The sequence below is a fragment of the Oryza sativa genome, chromosome 6, assembly GCF_034140825.1.
Source record: "Oryza sativa Japonica Group chromosome 6, ASM3414082v1".
NCBI lineage: Eukaryota > Viridiplantae > Streptophyta > Magnoliopsida > Poales > Poaceae > Oryza > Oryza sativa.
Window position 1 is genome coordinate 7,711,064 of NC_089040.1, and position 12,734 is coordinate 7,723,797.

Sequence of the window (12,734 nt, forward strand, 5' to 3'; positions counted from 1 at the left end):
CGTTGTGTATTTGTTAGCGACAGCCCAATTGAGAGGAGAGGAGGAGTCGCGCACGTCGACACGGCACCGGCATCGTTTCATCTCCCAAAATCAAGCGCGTGATTGTTTCTTTCTCCTCGTCCGTCGCCGCTCCCGCTCGCCTGCTCCGCGCGACTCCGCGACCGGCGACCAAGCTTGACGTCTCCGACTCCATCCCGTCGTGCGCCCGCGGACCGCCACAGCCGTGCTCAACGCGGCGACCGCCCGGCGCTCGCCTGCCGACGCCGCCCGTTTCCCATGCACTCCGGCGACTCCTAAACCTATGACAGCCCCTAAATCCTCTCATCCAATCTGCCACTCGGTAAGTCATGTACTCCTGCTTCTTCCCTCTTCTAATTTTGCTAGTTTACCACTGATTTAACCTTAATTTTCTTGCTTGCTTTTGCGATGAACGCAGCCATGCAGGGCAGTCTGGGAGTAGGAATGTAGGACGGCCGGCGGGCAGCGGCAGGCGGCAGCAGCAAGCTGGCCGGCAATGGCTGGATCCATGAGCTCGCCGGCTTGCCCTCATTGACTCGTCAAATCCGCTAGTGACCACAAGTGCTTCTATCAAAAATCACATCCGACAGCCACCACTTACAGCAATTGGTTTATCGGTTCATGAATATAACCACAAATATGGTAAAGATTAATAGGTAACTGTTTTTATATTTATGTCAAATCATTTCATGACTTATTGTTTGTTGATACTTAAACTATGCCTCTCTTTTTTAAGGTCATTGTTGCATGGAGGAATGAAGATGATGACATCACATTTTGCATGATATATTCATTTGTTTTGGGTATGGAGCTCATGACACATTATTAACTTCATATATATTATTATCAGTTGGTTTCTTTATTAAGGTACATATTTTTATTTTATTTTTCATGCACTTTCTCGTATATTGTCATTAATTAGGAAGATGATGCTTATATCTATTGGGTATGCAACTATTTAGTATAATATCGTTCTAGAGCTATGCATGTCGATATTACGCAAAGAAAGTTAGGAACCCCTTATTTTTTCTCTAGCTCTGCCCCTGTCTGAAATTTATATTCATATTGCCAATAGATATGGACAAGATGAGCACCCTCGCTGAAGATCAGTCTCTGGAGAAGTATGATCACCCTCGCTGCAGTTGGCATATATTATTTGGCACGAGGACTGAACTAGACAACTTGCATCATGCACGCACAGCAAATGATTTTAAAGATGCTTGGACGGCCCTCGTCAATGAATATGGTCTTCAAGAGGAGAATGCATACCTCCAAAAGGTTTGGAGAAAATAATAGACGATGAAACGGAGCCAAAGGATTCACAAGTAATTTATTTTTAATCTATCTATGTTTCATGTTCAGCACCAGTTCTGATTTTTTTTTCACTTTTGCTGTCAACATTTACACTTGATTGTTCATAGGAGATGGATATAGACATCTGTAAAGATGTCAAGATGGAGGTGGATCCTCCTAAGTTGTAAAGATGTCAGGATGGAGGTGAATCCTCCTAAGTTGCTCATTTCTCACCCTAGTGATCATTTTGAAGGACATGTTGATGTCAAAATAGGTCCTCAAAATGCTGATAACCTAGACGCGCCAACTGTCTGAAGCATAAACATGAGGAGACAAGCAAGTAACAACCTGAGAACACCTCTTGGAGTGTGTGACAGTATTGCTAGCCATTGGACAAATAAGCAGCCAGTCTGGTTTTTTTATATTTATGTATCATATCCGTACTGTAATAATCAACTAGTCACATCTATATTTATACATCATCATATTTATTTTAATTAGCATATATATATATATATATATATATATATATATATATATATATATATATATATATATATATATATATATATATATATATATATATATATATATATATATATATATATACTCCATTTATGTTACTGTAATACTCCTATCAGAATAATATGTGCAGATCACCATGTGTTTGTCCACAGTACTTAGTGTGTCATTTCATCAATTTCTCTACTATTATTTTCACATTTCATTCAAAAGATATATTCTATCAATTCAGAAGATTAAACTTCTAAACGGATTTTACAACTTTGTACTCAACAATTTAGCTAAGGAAAAAGTACATCAGAGGTCCCTCAACTTGTCATCGAATTACAAAAACGTCCCTCAACCACAAAACCAGATATATCGCATCCCTCAACTATCAAAACCGGATTAATGTGGGTCCTATGGCAGTATTGAACCCTGGTTTTGCCGACGTGGCGATTTGACACCACGGTCGTCGACGCTGACTCAGCACGGGCGGTAGTTAGGATATTAAAGTGAGGGTTGTTTGGCGCGGTTGTGCCGTTCCCCATTTTCGCGAAACCCTAGCGAGTGCAGAGTGAGGGCGGCGGCCAGGAGTACTGGGCGGCGACAAGGTAAACAGCGACGCAGCGATGTCGAGCTCAAGGAGCGATGGCTCATCGTCTTCTTCCCGCCGGTGCAGTGCTTCTCCCGTGTCGTATCGGGTTGGTCCTCTCAATTACCAACCCGCGGTGATGTGCCGTTGTTGTTGCCCTGCAAAGGCAACGTGGTGGATTTCGTGGAGCATTGATAACCCAGGGCGACGGTATTATAAGTGCCAAAATGCTCGGGTAAGTGATGGATTGTTGTTGATTTGTGCTAGAAATTTGTCTTGTTGAATTTAGGGTTTGGTGTTGCAGGAGGGGGGTTGCGATTTCTGGGTTTGGTGCGACGGTCCGACAACGAGCTTCATCAAGGAGTTGTTGAATGATTTGCGAGATGCTGTGACAGGGCTGAGGAGGGAGAACGAACATCTGAGGAGGGAGAACAAAGATCTACAGAGGGATGCTGAAGAGAATAGGGCGAAGAGGGTAGAACAGAGGAAAGTTATATAGGATGCTAGTAGAGTGGATGCTTTGAAGACTGAAGAGATTAGAATCTTGAAGACTAGAAACCAAAAGTTAGAGAAGGAGAGGAATGTGGTTGTAGTATTTATGTTGTCAGGCATGTTTGTGTTGTTTGTGTTGTTGTTTGGGAAGAATTGATGTGTGGCTAGTATTATGTAAATGGAAGCACTATGAATGTGTTCCAGTACCCTTTATATATGCTGAAGACATTTGGAATGAATGATCTTTGTCAGTTAAAAATTTGTGGATCTTTGTCAGTTAAAAATTTGTGCATGACCTTGGCATAATTTGCAGTACATACATTGGCTTTGGCAGTTATAAAAAATTTGTGCATGACCTTAGCATAATTTTGCAAACTAGCAGCAACATTTGATAGATGGGTGCTTTAGAACACAAGGAAAATATTCAGTGGCAGGATCAGCAAAAATAATTTGAACACAAACAGCATCACAAGTGAATGGCAGGAGCAACACAAAAATTTGCACACAAGCACCAACAGAAGGGGAATACTGGAGTTAAAGTAGTTTCTCCATAAATATGCCAGTAGGGATGCATTAGTAATACAATCCCTGAAGTCTGTCAATTACAAAAGCAAGTCACATTGTTGGACATTACATCACAGATGGTTGCAATTATAGCCATAAGTCTGGCAATAAAACAGAGATAAGTGGCTAAAATGTCTACAATTACATCATCCAGAGCATTACTCTAACATAAATAGGCATGCAACATTCAGAGCTTGTCACTTTGCCATGGGGGCATTAGAAGTAGTGCCCCACCAGATTTCTTCTTTGCTTTGCTGTTGGATGGTTCCTAAGCTGAGACTAAGACAAATGCTCTTCCAGAAGTGACCTTGACAGATGCAGTTGTAGATCCTTGGGAATGGGGAACTATGGCATGTAGATCAACCCTAGCTGATCCACCATGCTCCGTAGATACCTTAGCACTAGCATTAACCCTAACCAGCTCCTGGGTTTCGTTGGGTGCCTGCAGTCAAGTATGCAGCAATATGTTGGAAGTCAGTTTGTAGTAATCACAAGTGAATTAAGTATAGGGACAAGTATTGCACATACCTTGTTCTTCGATTTTTTTGATCTGGACTGAATGGTAGTACTTGTTGTAGTAACAGTGGCTGCCTTTCTCTTCTTACTTTGAGCAGAGCTCCCTGGAGTGTTTGACAACACCATTTGCTGACTTTGAGTTTCCATTGGTTGAGCTGAAGAAGTGCCTGCAGCAGGAGCATTGTTCTTTGCACAGCTAGACTTGTTGTGGCCAACCTGATGGCACCTTGTGCACCTCATCACTGATCCAAACCTGGACATCTTTGTTGGCTTAGGTGGTTCATGCATTTCTCTCCTCCTAGCAGTCTTAGGCCAGTCTGGCATCTTTATGTACCCTGGAGCATTGAGTGGCTCCCTATCATCCTGAGGCCAAGCACTCATACCTTCTAAGGGCTGAAGGTAGTGGTCATAGGTACTTCTAAATGCTTCCACAGAGTAACATTCAGCAATATAGTCATCTAGCTTATTGGTTCTATAGAAAATGCAGGATATTGCATGAGGGCAGGGCAATCCTGACAGCTGCCAGTACCTACATGAGCATTCTTTCTTGTCTAGGTGTACTGTAAACCTATGTTCATGATGCTTAACCTCAAAACTGTCACCTCCATTGCAAATGGCATGGCAAAAGGTTGATTCATTGATGTACACATTGAGTTTTTTTAGAATTCCTGGGCATATAACAGTTCTCCATCTAGCTCCATTTGTTTTTTGATCACTTATCCTAACAATGACTTTCCTCCTAATTGTCTCAAGCATTGTGATTATTGGATAAAACCTAGATTCTAGTATCCACTTATTGAAAGACTCACACAAGTTATTGTCAACTGAGTCACAGTTAAATCCTAACCTGAACCAGGCCCTGCTCCAGTGCTCAGGATGTGTGTTGAGGATTGCTTGAGCACCAGCTTGTGTAACTTGTGCAAGCTTTGCCCTAGCAAGGTTGAACAACATCCTGCAACGAGCCTTTGCACATTTCCAGAACTTCTTCTGGAATTTCTTGTCATGGAAATGCCTTTTCCAATTGGCATAAATGTGCCTAGCACAGTTCCTGTGTTCAGCCTCAGGTGCCCACTTCTCAACAGCATTAAGTATCCCCTGCAAGCCCAAAGTGTGAACATATATCAGCAAAATGTAAGCAACAAAGGAATATAATTGACTTTAGTGGGAGAATATTACCTTTTGTTGGTCTGAAATAAAAACCCAATCAGCCCCAGTCCCAACTTTAAGGTCACTGCACAGCAAGTCCATAAACCAATCCCACTCCTCATTGTTCTCCTTAGCAACCACAAGTCCATAAACCAATCCCACTCCTCATTGTTCTCCTTAGCAACCACAGCCCAGGCAATAGGGTACATCTGATTGTTAGCATCCCTCCCTATAGCACAGAGAAGCTCTCCATTAGTTTGCCCCTTGAAAAAACATCCATCAAGCCCAATTACTCTCCTGCACCCAGCTGAGAATCCCTTCTTACATGCATCTAAGCAAATATAGATTCTTTTGAACACTGGTGGATCCAAACCGATTTCTCTGTTGACAACCACAGTGCTGCCAGGGTTACTCCTTAGTAGCTCAAGTTGGTAGTTGAATAGCTTCTGGTATTGTCCCTTTACAGCATCCATTTTTTTCTTCATCACAAGCCACTTTGCTCTCTTCAGCTTGGATACAGATGCTTCTGCAAACATCTCCTCCTGCACTGTTGCTTTCATGTGAGACAGTGGCCATGAAGGGTTGGCAGATATGAAGTTTGAATACTTCTCAGCTATCCTAACAGAAGTAACCATCTTGTTGTCCCTCCTAGGTGGACAAGCATGCAAACTCTCATATGTTGCTACCTGCCAACTGTCTGATCTTGAGTTTTTTTGAGAGAAGACAGGCCCAGGGACAGCTAGCCCAGTCACACCTTGCTCTAACTCTCTTGGCATCATCCTTGACAAAGTTTATGACTTTCCTCTCACCAAGAGCATAAGCTGTCATAGCCTTCTTGAATTGCTTTTTGCAGCTGAACTTTATCCCTAACTCAAATCTAGGGACACCTGTGCTCTTCTTGTACCTTGGATAATTGTTGGTTTTAACTGTGAACTCCCATCACTACCAACTTCCTCAACTAAGTCTTCTTCATCACTGTCTGCATAGGGGGTCTCATTCCCATCTTCTTCACCCCCAGCTTGCATTCTTGGTTCTGCCCTATGGCCTTGCAAAAAGAAATCATCCAGATCCTCTAGTTGCCCTGCCTTCACCTTTTTCGTAACCTCCTTGTAGTGCTTCTCTATCTCAGCAACCTCCTCGTCATCATCTGAGGCAGCATCATCTCCTGGAGTGTATTCACTATCAGAATCACTGTCAGAAGGTGGGACACTAGCAATGGGAGCCGAGTCAGAATGGTATAGCACTATCATCCTATCTGCATTACCCTTAGATGCACCACCACCAGCCTCACCAACAACCTCAGCCACTTGTTTACCCTTAGATTCAGTACCACCATCCTCACCAACAGCCTCAGCCACTTTTTTACCCTCATATGTAGTACAAACAGCCTCAGCTACTGATTTACCCTTATTTGCACTACCAACTGCCTCAACAACTGCTTTTCCCTTACATCCATCAACATCCATCTTGCAACCCTCTTCTTCACTGTCCACCTCTATTTCCATCTCTGCCTCATAGTCACTATCATCATCAGACCCATCACACAGATCTACAATCTCTGGCTCCTCAACATACACCTCTGCAACCTCCAATTCACCAATGCAATCACACATCACTTTGCAAGCCTGGTCATTAGATAGAGCTCTCAGACCTGTATGCAAATCTTTTCTAGGAAACAACCAATGCAACAAGGTTCCAGCCAGCACATTGCAATGGTCTCGCAGGTGTCCAAACAACTCAGGCAAAGAGACCTTATCTCTATCTATATATGACAGTGCCTCTGAACCACCACAATATTTCTTCTCCTTCCCATCCAAAACAAAAACCCCCTTCAGATGAAACCTAACCACAAGCATGTCCAACACGTCCATGACTCCGAACCCCTTCATGCAGAACAACAAAAAAAATATTTAGGGGATAGTAAATTGGTCCTACACATGCATGTCGAGCCCAAATCCTAACTTTTGCCCACAATGCAGAATAAAATAACCCCTAAGGAAGTACATCCCTAACTAAAAAACTCCCAACCCACACCGAATCCTAGAAACAAAAGACAATCTCACAACATTTTCAATCATTCTTCTTCGGGAATGGAAGGGAATACCTGCCAAAAGCTTCGTCCTTCGATTGCGGGGGGATTTGCGCAGCCGCTTCCCCCGCCGGCAGCTGCGCCGAGCTCCTTCACCCTCGATGCCCAAGGTTGGCGGCCCCACCATCAACCGCGCCCACCTCCAAGTCGCCCTCGAGCTTGCTGGCCGCCGCAACCCCCGCCGACCAGGTCAAGAACAACCCAGCCGTGCCCTCCGCGGCCTCTACCGCCCCCCGCCCCAAATCGCCCTCGTTGCCGCCTCGATCTAGGGTTTTCGGAGAGAGAGGAGACGAGAGGAGAGTGACGGCTAAGGCGCTAACCATCCCACCAAAACACCGTTAACTACCGCCCGTGCTGAGTCAGCGTCGACGACTGTGGTCAAAGCGCCACGTCGACAAAACCAGGGTTCAATACTGCCATAGGACCCACATTAATCCGGTTTTGATAGTTGAGGGATGCGATATATCTGGTTTTGTGGTTGAGGGACGTTTTTTAATTCGATGACAAGTTGAAGGACCTCTGATGTACTTTTTCCTTTAGCTAACTATATAAAAAACGATTTTAACTGTCATAAACATGTTTGGAAAAAAATGGTGAGAAAACACTGTCGGGGACGATCAGGTGAGTTTTTAATTCCAAAAAATGTAGAAATATATTGTATACACAACTTTAAAATTTATACATACTTAAATTCGAAGGTGTACACATATTTAAATTCGTAGGTATACACATATTTAAAAATGGTCCCTAAAGTTTCGCTTCGGGCTCAATTTAGTCCTTGAGGTTTCAAATCATCCAAACAAGTCCTCCAAGTTAATCATTTGGCTTAATATAGTCCTTGGGCCCATAAAAAGTGACACGTGCGTATGCCAAGTCATTCTCACATGCAACGGTATGAATGAAATAACCATTCTACCCTTATATACCATATAGAAAAGAAAAAAAAAAGATAAATGTTTTACATGTGTATGATCATTTTAGAATTATCACTTACAATTGCTGCAGCCAACCATTGATTGTACAAATTCCTTTATCGGCCACCCTCCGCAACAATGTTGGGCCTAGGCTGGCATGTTATTTTTTATGTTTTGTGTCTTCTTCTTTTTTCCATTATGGTATATAAGGGTAGAATGGTTATTTCATTCATACCGCTGCATGCGAGGATGACTTGGCATGCTCATGTGGTTTTTTTTTGGTCCAAGGACTATATTAACTCAAATAATTATTCTGGAGGACTTGTTTGGACAATTTAAAACATCGAGGACTAAATTGAGCCCGAAGCGAAACTTTAGGGACCATATTGGCTATTCACCCTTTAAATTATATTTATGCATATTTAAAATTTAGATATACTTAAATTCGAAAGTATACATATATTTAAATTATATTTATGCATACCTAAACTATCTTTATCTTTATCTATTTAAAAAATTGAAGATGATTATGTACTCCCTAAATTTTTTTCCTCTGTCAGCACAAACGAGTTCGTATCGGTTCCATATATTTTTTGTTCGTGATATGTGCGGGTCTTCTTTTCGTTCCTCCACAGTCCACACACGTCGGCGCGCGCTTCCACAGAAGGCCCAAAAAAACCACATCGTGCAGCTCCACTGCATGTACACCTGAGCATGGCTTGGCCGCAAGCGGCGCTACCCTATTACGCAAGCTGGGTCTTGGATCAGTAGCACCTCAGAACAAATCCTAATTAAAATCAAGCCCAAGCCCAACCATAGTGCACAGGAGAAAAGATGAATAAACGAGATCAGCCACGGACTCTCTATTTAGCTCTCCAAATTAAAATTTAGCTAGTACAGTGAAAAAACGAGATATGACCAAATTGTTCCTCGGGATATGACCAAATTGTTCCTCGGGCTGGCCAAATGTAGCCACCTCTTCCACTAGCTAAAGGTGGGTCCCACTACCACTCCCATCCCCATCCATCCTCTCTCCCTGCCGTCGCGCCTCTGCGCGCGCGTGGAGCCACCGCCGCCGCCTCGCGCACCAGCCGTCGCCGCCATCGCCGCTGCGCGCGCGGGGAGCCACCGCCGCCGCCGCCTCGCGCCTCGCGCACGAGCCGTCGCCGCCCTTGCCGCTGCGCGCGCGGGGAGCCACCGCCGCCGCCGCCGACCGCCGCTGGAGCCATCGCCGCCGCCTCGCGCCTCGCGCGCGCGGGGTGCCGCCGCCGCCGCCGCCTCGCTCCTCGCGCGCGCGCGGGGAGCCGCCGCCGCCGCCACTTTGCTCCTCGCGCGCGCGGGGTGCCGCCGCTCACCGCCGCCTCGCTCCTCGCGCGCGCGGGGAGCCGCCGCCGCCGCCGCCTCGCGCCTCGCGGGCGCCGCTGCCGCCGCCGCTGCCTCGCGCGCTGGAGCCGTCGCCGCCGCCGCTGGATCGATGCGACCACGCGGGAGAAAAGGAAGGGGAAGAGAAAGAGAAAGAGGAAGAAGGGAATGCAGTGGGAGGATGACATGTTGGGCCATTTGTGATTTTGGAGATGTAAATAGAGAGACTGTTGGAGTACACATCTAGTTTGACTACCCAAATCAGTTAGAGAGTTGGCTAAATGGGTATTTGGAGAGTCTAATTTGAAGATGCTGTTGGAGATGCTCTAAGAAATAGAAAACTTTGTCGAACATAAAAATTCTATGGCCAAGGTGCTGAAATAAAAAGCTTTAACTATTCCAACTTCTCTTCAACTTTCGCGTGTTTAGTTCCAAAATATTTCTTCAAACTTCCAACTTTCCCATCACATCAAAACTTTCGTACAAACATAAACTTACAGTTTTTCCGTCACATCGTTCCAATTTCAACCAAACTTTCAATTTTGACGTAAACTAAACACAGCCTTTCTCTAACACGTATAGACACAACTTATTGTTTGCCTTTACTGCTAGGACTAGTTGCTGTACTCAGCGGTAAACGCGGTTACCATGGTAAACCGTGAAAAAACCAAATAAAATCTATCAAAAAATTAATTTTGTTTGAATTTGTATGGTTATCGCGCGGTTACTATTACTGTACTCCAACGGTAAATCTAGTTGCATTATTAGTTTCAATTGCGCCTATTAAGGGCGACAGAAACACATTAAGGTTGATGGCAGCTCATCAGGGTCGCTCAAGTTGGATCAAGGCTAGCGAAGGCGAAGCTGGATCGAAGGTCAATTTTAGATTAAGGGTTGGTGACATTGTAGGACCGCTTGTCTTCGAGTACGTGCTCTAGCCATTAAGCTATGGTGCTATTGTGACATATATCCCCTCAGCAGCTGCATTGTCTCCTCAAACCACATCTGCTTGTGGTCCAGGTCCACTTAGTGTTGCGGTGTTAAGAGGCGCCCTCCTCCATGGATGGACCTCCACAACACAGTCCAAGAGATATGATACCATGTCTAATTACAAGCCCACCGTCTCACGTGATACGAGATACTAGATTGCACAGTGTTAGAAAAAGTAAGAAAAGTCCAGCAACAACATCTTTTCCTTTATGTGGAATATGTGTGCCACTAGAAAAAATAGATATTTTTTCTATTAGCTTTACCCGTTGCAATACACGGATATTTTTTCTACAATATATATAATTAAAAATTATGTAAGGCTTTCAGGAATTTTTTTTTTGGTACGTTGTCCGTCATTGCGTGGCTCCCGATCCAATTCGTCCGTCGTCTTCCGTTGCCATCCGCACATGAACTTTCCGACACGTAAGAGTCTGTTTCGCAGAGTGTGTTTATTCTTTTCGTAGATGACTCTCTCATCTCCCAGACTCCCACGTCTTCTCCTATGCGAGGCGGCCAGCGCGGGCGGGTTGCCACGATTCCATAACGCGCTAAGCAGCGTGAGTAACCTGGCTCTTAGTGTAACCTTCACTATGTATCTCTTTGTAGAATTGTAGTCTAAGCTTGGATGGCACATCGGCCCACCTGCACATCTGTCCATTCAAAATTTGTAAATGTTGGTAGATATATACACGGGCAATATGGTACAAATACGTAGTAGGACGAAACATATTAGAACTAAGCTAAAAAAAAAATCAGCAAATTACCGATCTTTATTTCAAAAGTCATGGTATACCATATCTATCTCACGCATAGGACACTCTTACCATGAGTTTCATTGCTAATTCGCACATTAACATACATCATGCATACAAGTAGTAACTGAACTATGTAAAGCAAAGCCTGTAAGACGTACTAAAACTCAAACTCAGCCATAAAATCGTTCGACACAAGCCCGGTTGTTGTTTCATTAATTCTGTCAGTTTAGAAGTAGAGGATCGGGTAAATTAGTGAAAATTCACAATTCATAATAGATGAACCCTAAGTTTTGTTATAGAATTGTTAACTCGTTCTGTACTAGTTGTGTGAAATCTATAGAAGCAGGATAACTATAGAATAATATTTATCTTTACCTATCTTCCTCTACTTTTCAATATTTTAGCGAACACAATACAAACGCATATCCCCTACAAATAAGGCGCCCGATCTTTTTTGCAAAGATCGGGCGCTATTTCACCAAGTAGATCGGAATTGTTTCACTAAGTAGATCGGAATTGTTTCACTAAGTAGATCGAAAATGTTTCAATATTTTAAAAAACTGAAACACAACCAAATCACCTCGTGAAACATTTTGCTACAACGTATGAAACAACGGTTTCCAAAAAAATCGGGCGTTGTTTCACCATATATAAAAACAATGTTTCAGCAAATAGCGAAAGAATGTTTCAATTCACGCAACATTTGATCTATATATAGTGAAACATTACGAGTACGCTAAGCGAAATTTTTTTGGTGGAATAAAAAATGAAACAGATTCCCTTAATAGAGGGTTTACACAATTTGTGGGTGATTTGTTGCAAATGAATATTTGAATTCACTGTAACATTTCGTTCATGTATAGTGAAATATCATGAGTACACTAGCTGAAACATTGTTGATGGAACAAAAAATGAAAAAGGTATTCTTCCATGAGATACTACATATTTAAATTTCTAAATAAAAAAGTATACCGCCTACGACGTCCGCACCATCCTCCTCTCCATCCAGAGCCTCCTCGGCGAGCCCAACAACGAGTCCCCTCTCAACACCCAGGCGGCCGCGCTCTGGCCCAACCAGGACGACTTCACCAAGATGGTCCACAAGCCTCCTCACTTAAGCGATCTGGCCTTCTCACTTTGAATCGATGATGGATTGGCGATTCATGTGCGAGTAGACTCGGGAACTTGGCGAGTCTGATTTTTTATTTTTTTTTAAATAATAGAATAAAAAATTCCGGCCTTTGATTTTTTTTTTCTTGCTTGTTTCGATGTAAGAGTGCTTGCCGTCAACAAGATGTGGTCGTACTGGAATTTATATAAGAAACAAATTCAAACGGATTCAAGTCAAAAAAAAAAAACAAGAGGAATGTTTTTTTTCTTCTACACATATCCATTTCATTCTTCAGAAAATTTAAATTAGTCTAGTACGTGAAAAGGGAAAATCCATTTAGGATCCTGCAGTTGACACCGATATTGTCCAACTTGGTTCTGTAATTGCT

General features: G+C 43.3%; 1 long non-coding RNA gene and 1 pseudogene across 1 annotated transcript; one reads left to right on the plus strand and one right to left on the minus strand.

Moving 5' to 3' along the window:
* The first annotated feature begins 118 nt into the window (after window positions 1–118).
* LOC107277910 (uncharacterized) lies at window positions 119–1,808 on the plus strand. The gene is made up of 4 exons (XR_001546671.3): window positions 119–340; window positions 437–674; window positions 755–821; window positions 1,094–1,808. It is a non-coding gene; the product is annotated as an uncharacterized lncRNA (long non-coding RNA).
* Window positions 1,809–3,731: 1,923 nt separating this feature from the next.
* On the minus strand, window positions 3,732–6,996 carry LOC136356907 (uncharacterized; annotated as a pseudogene).
* Window positions 6,997–12,734: the final 5,738 nt, after the last annotated feature.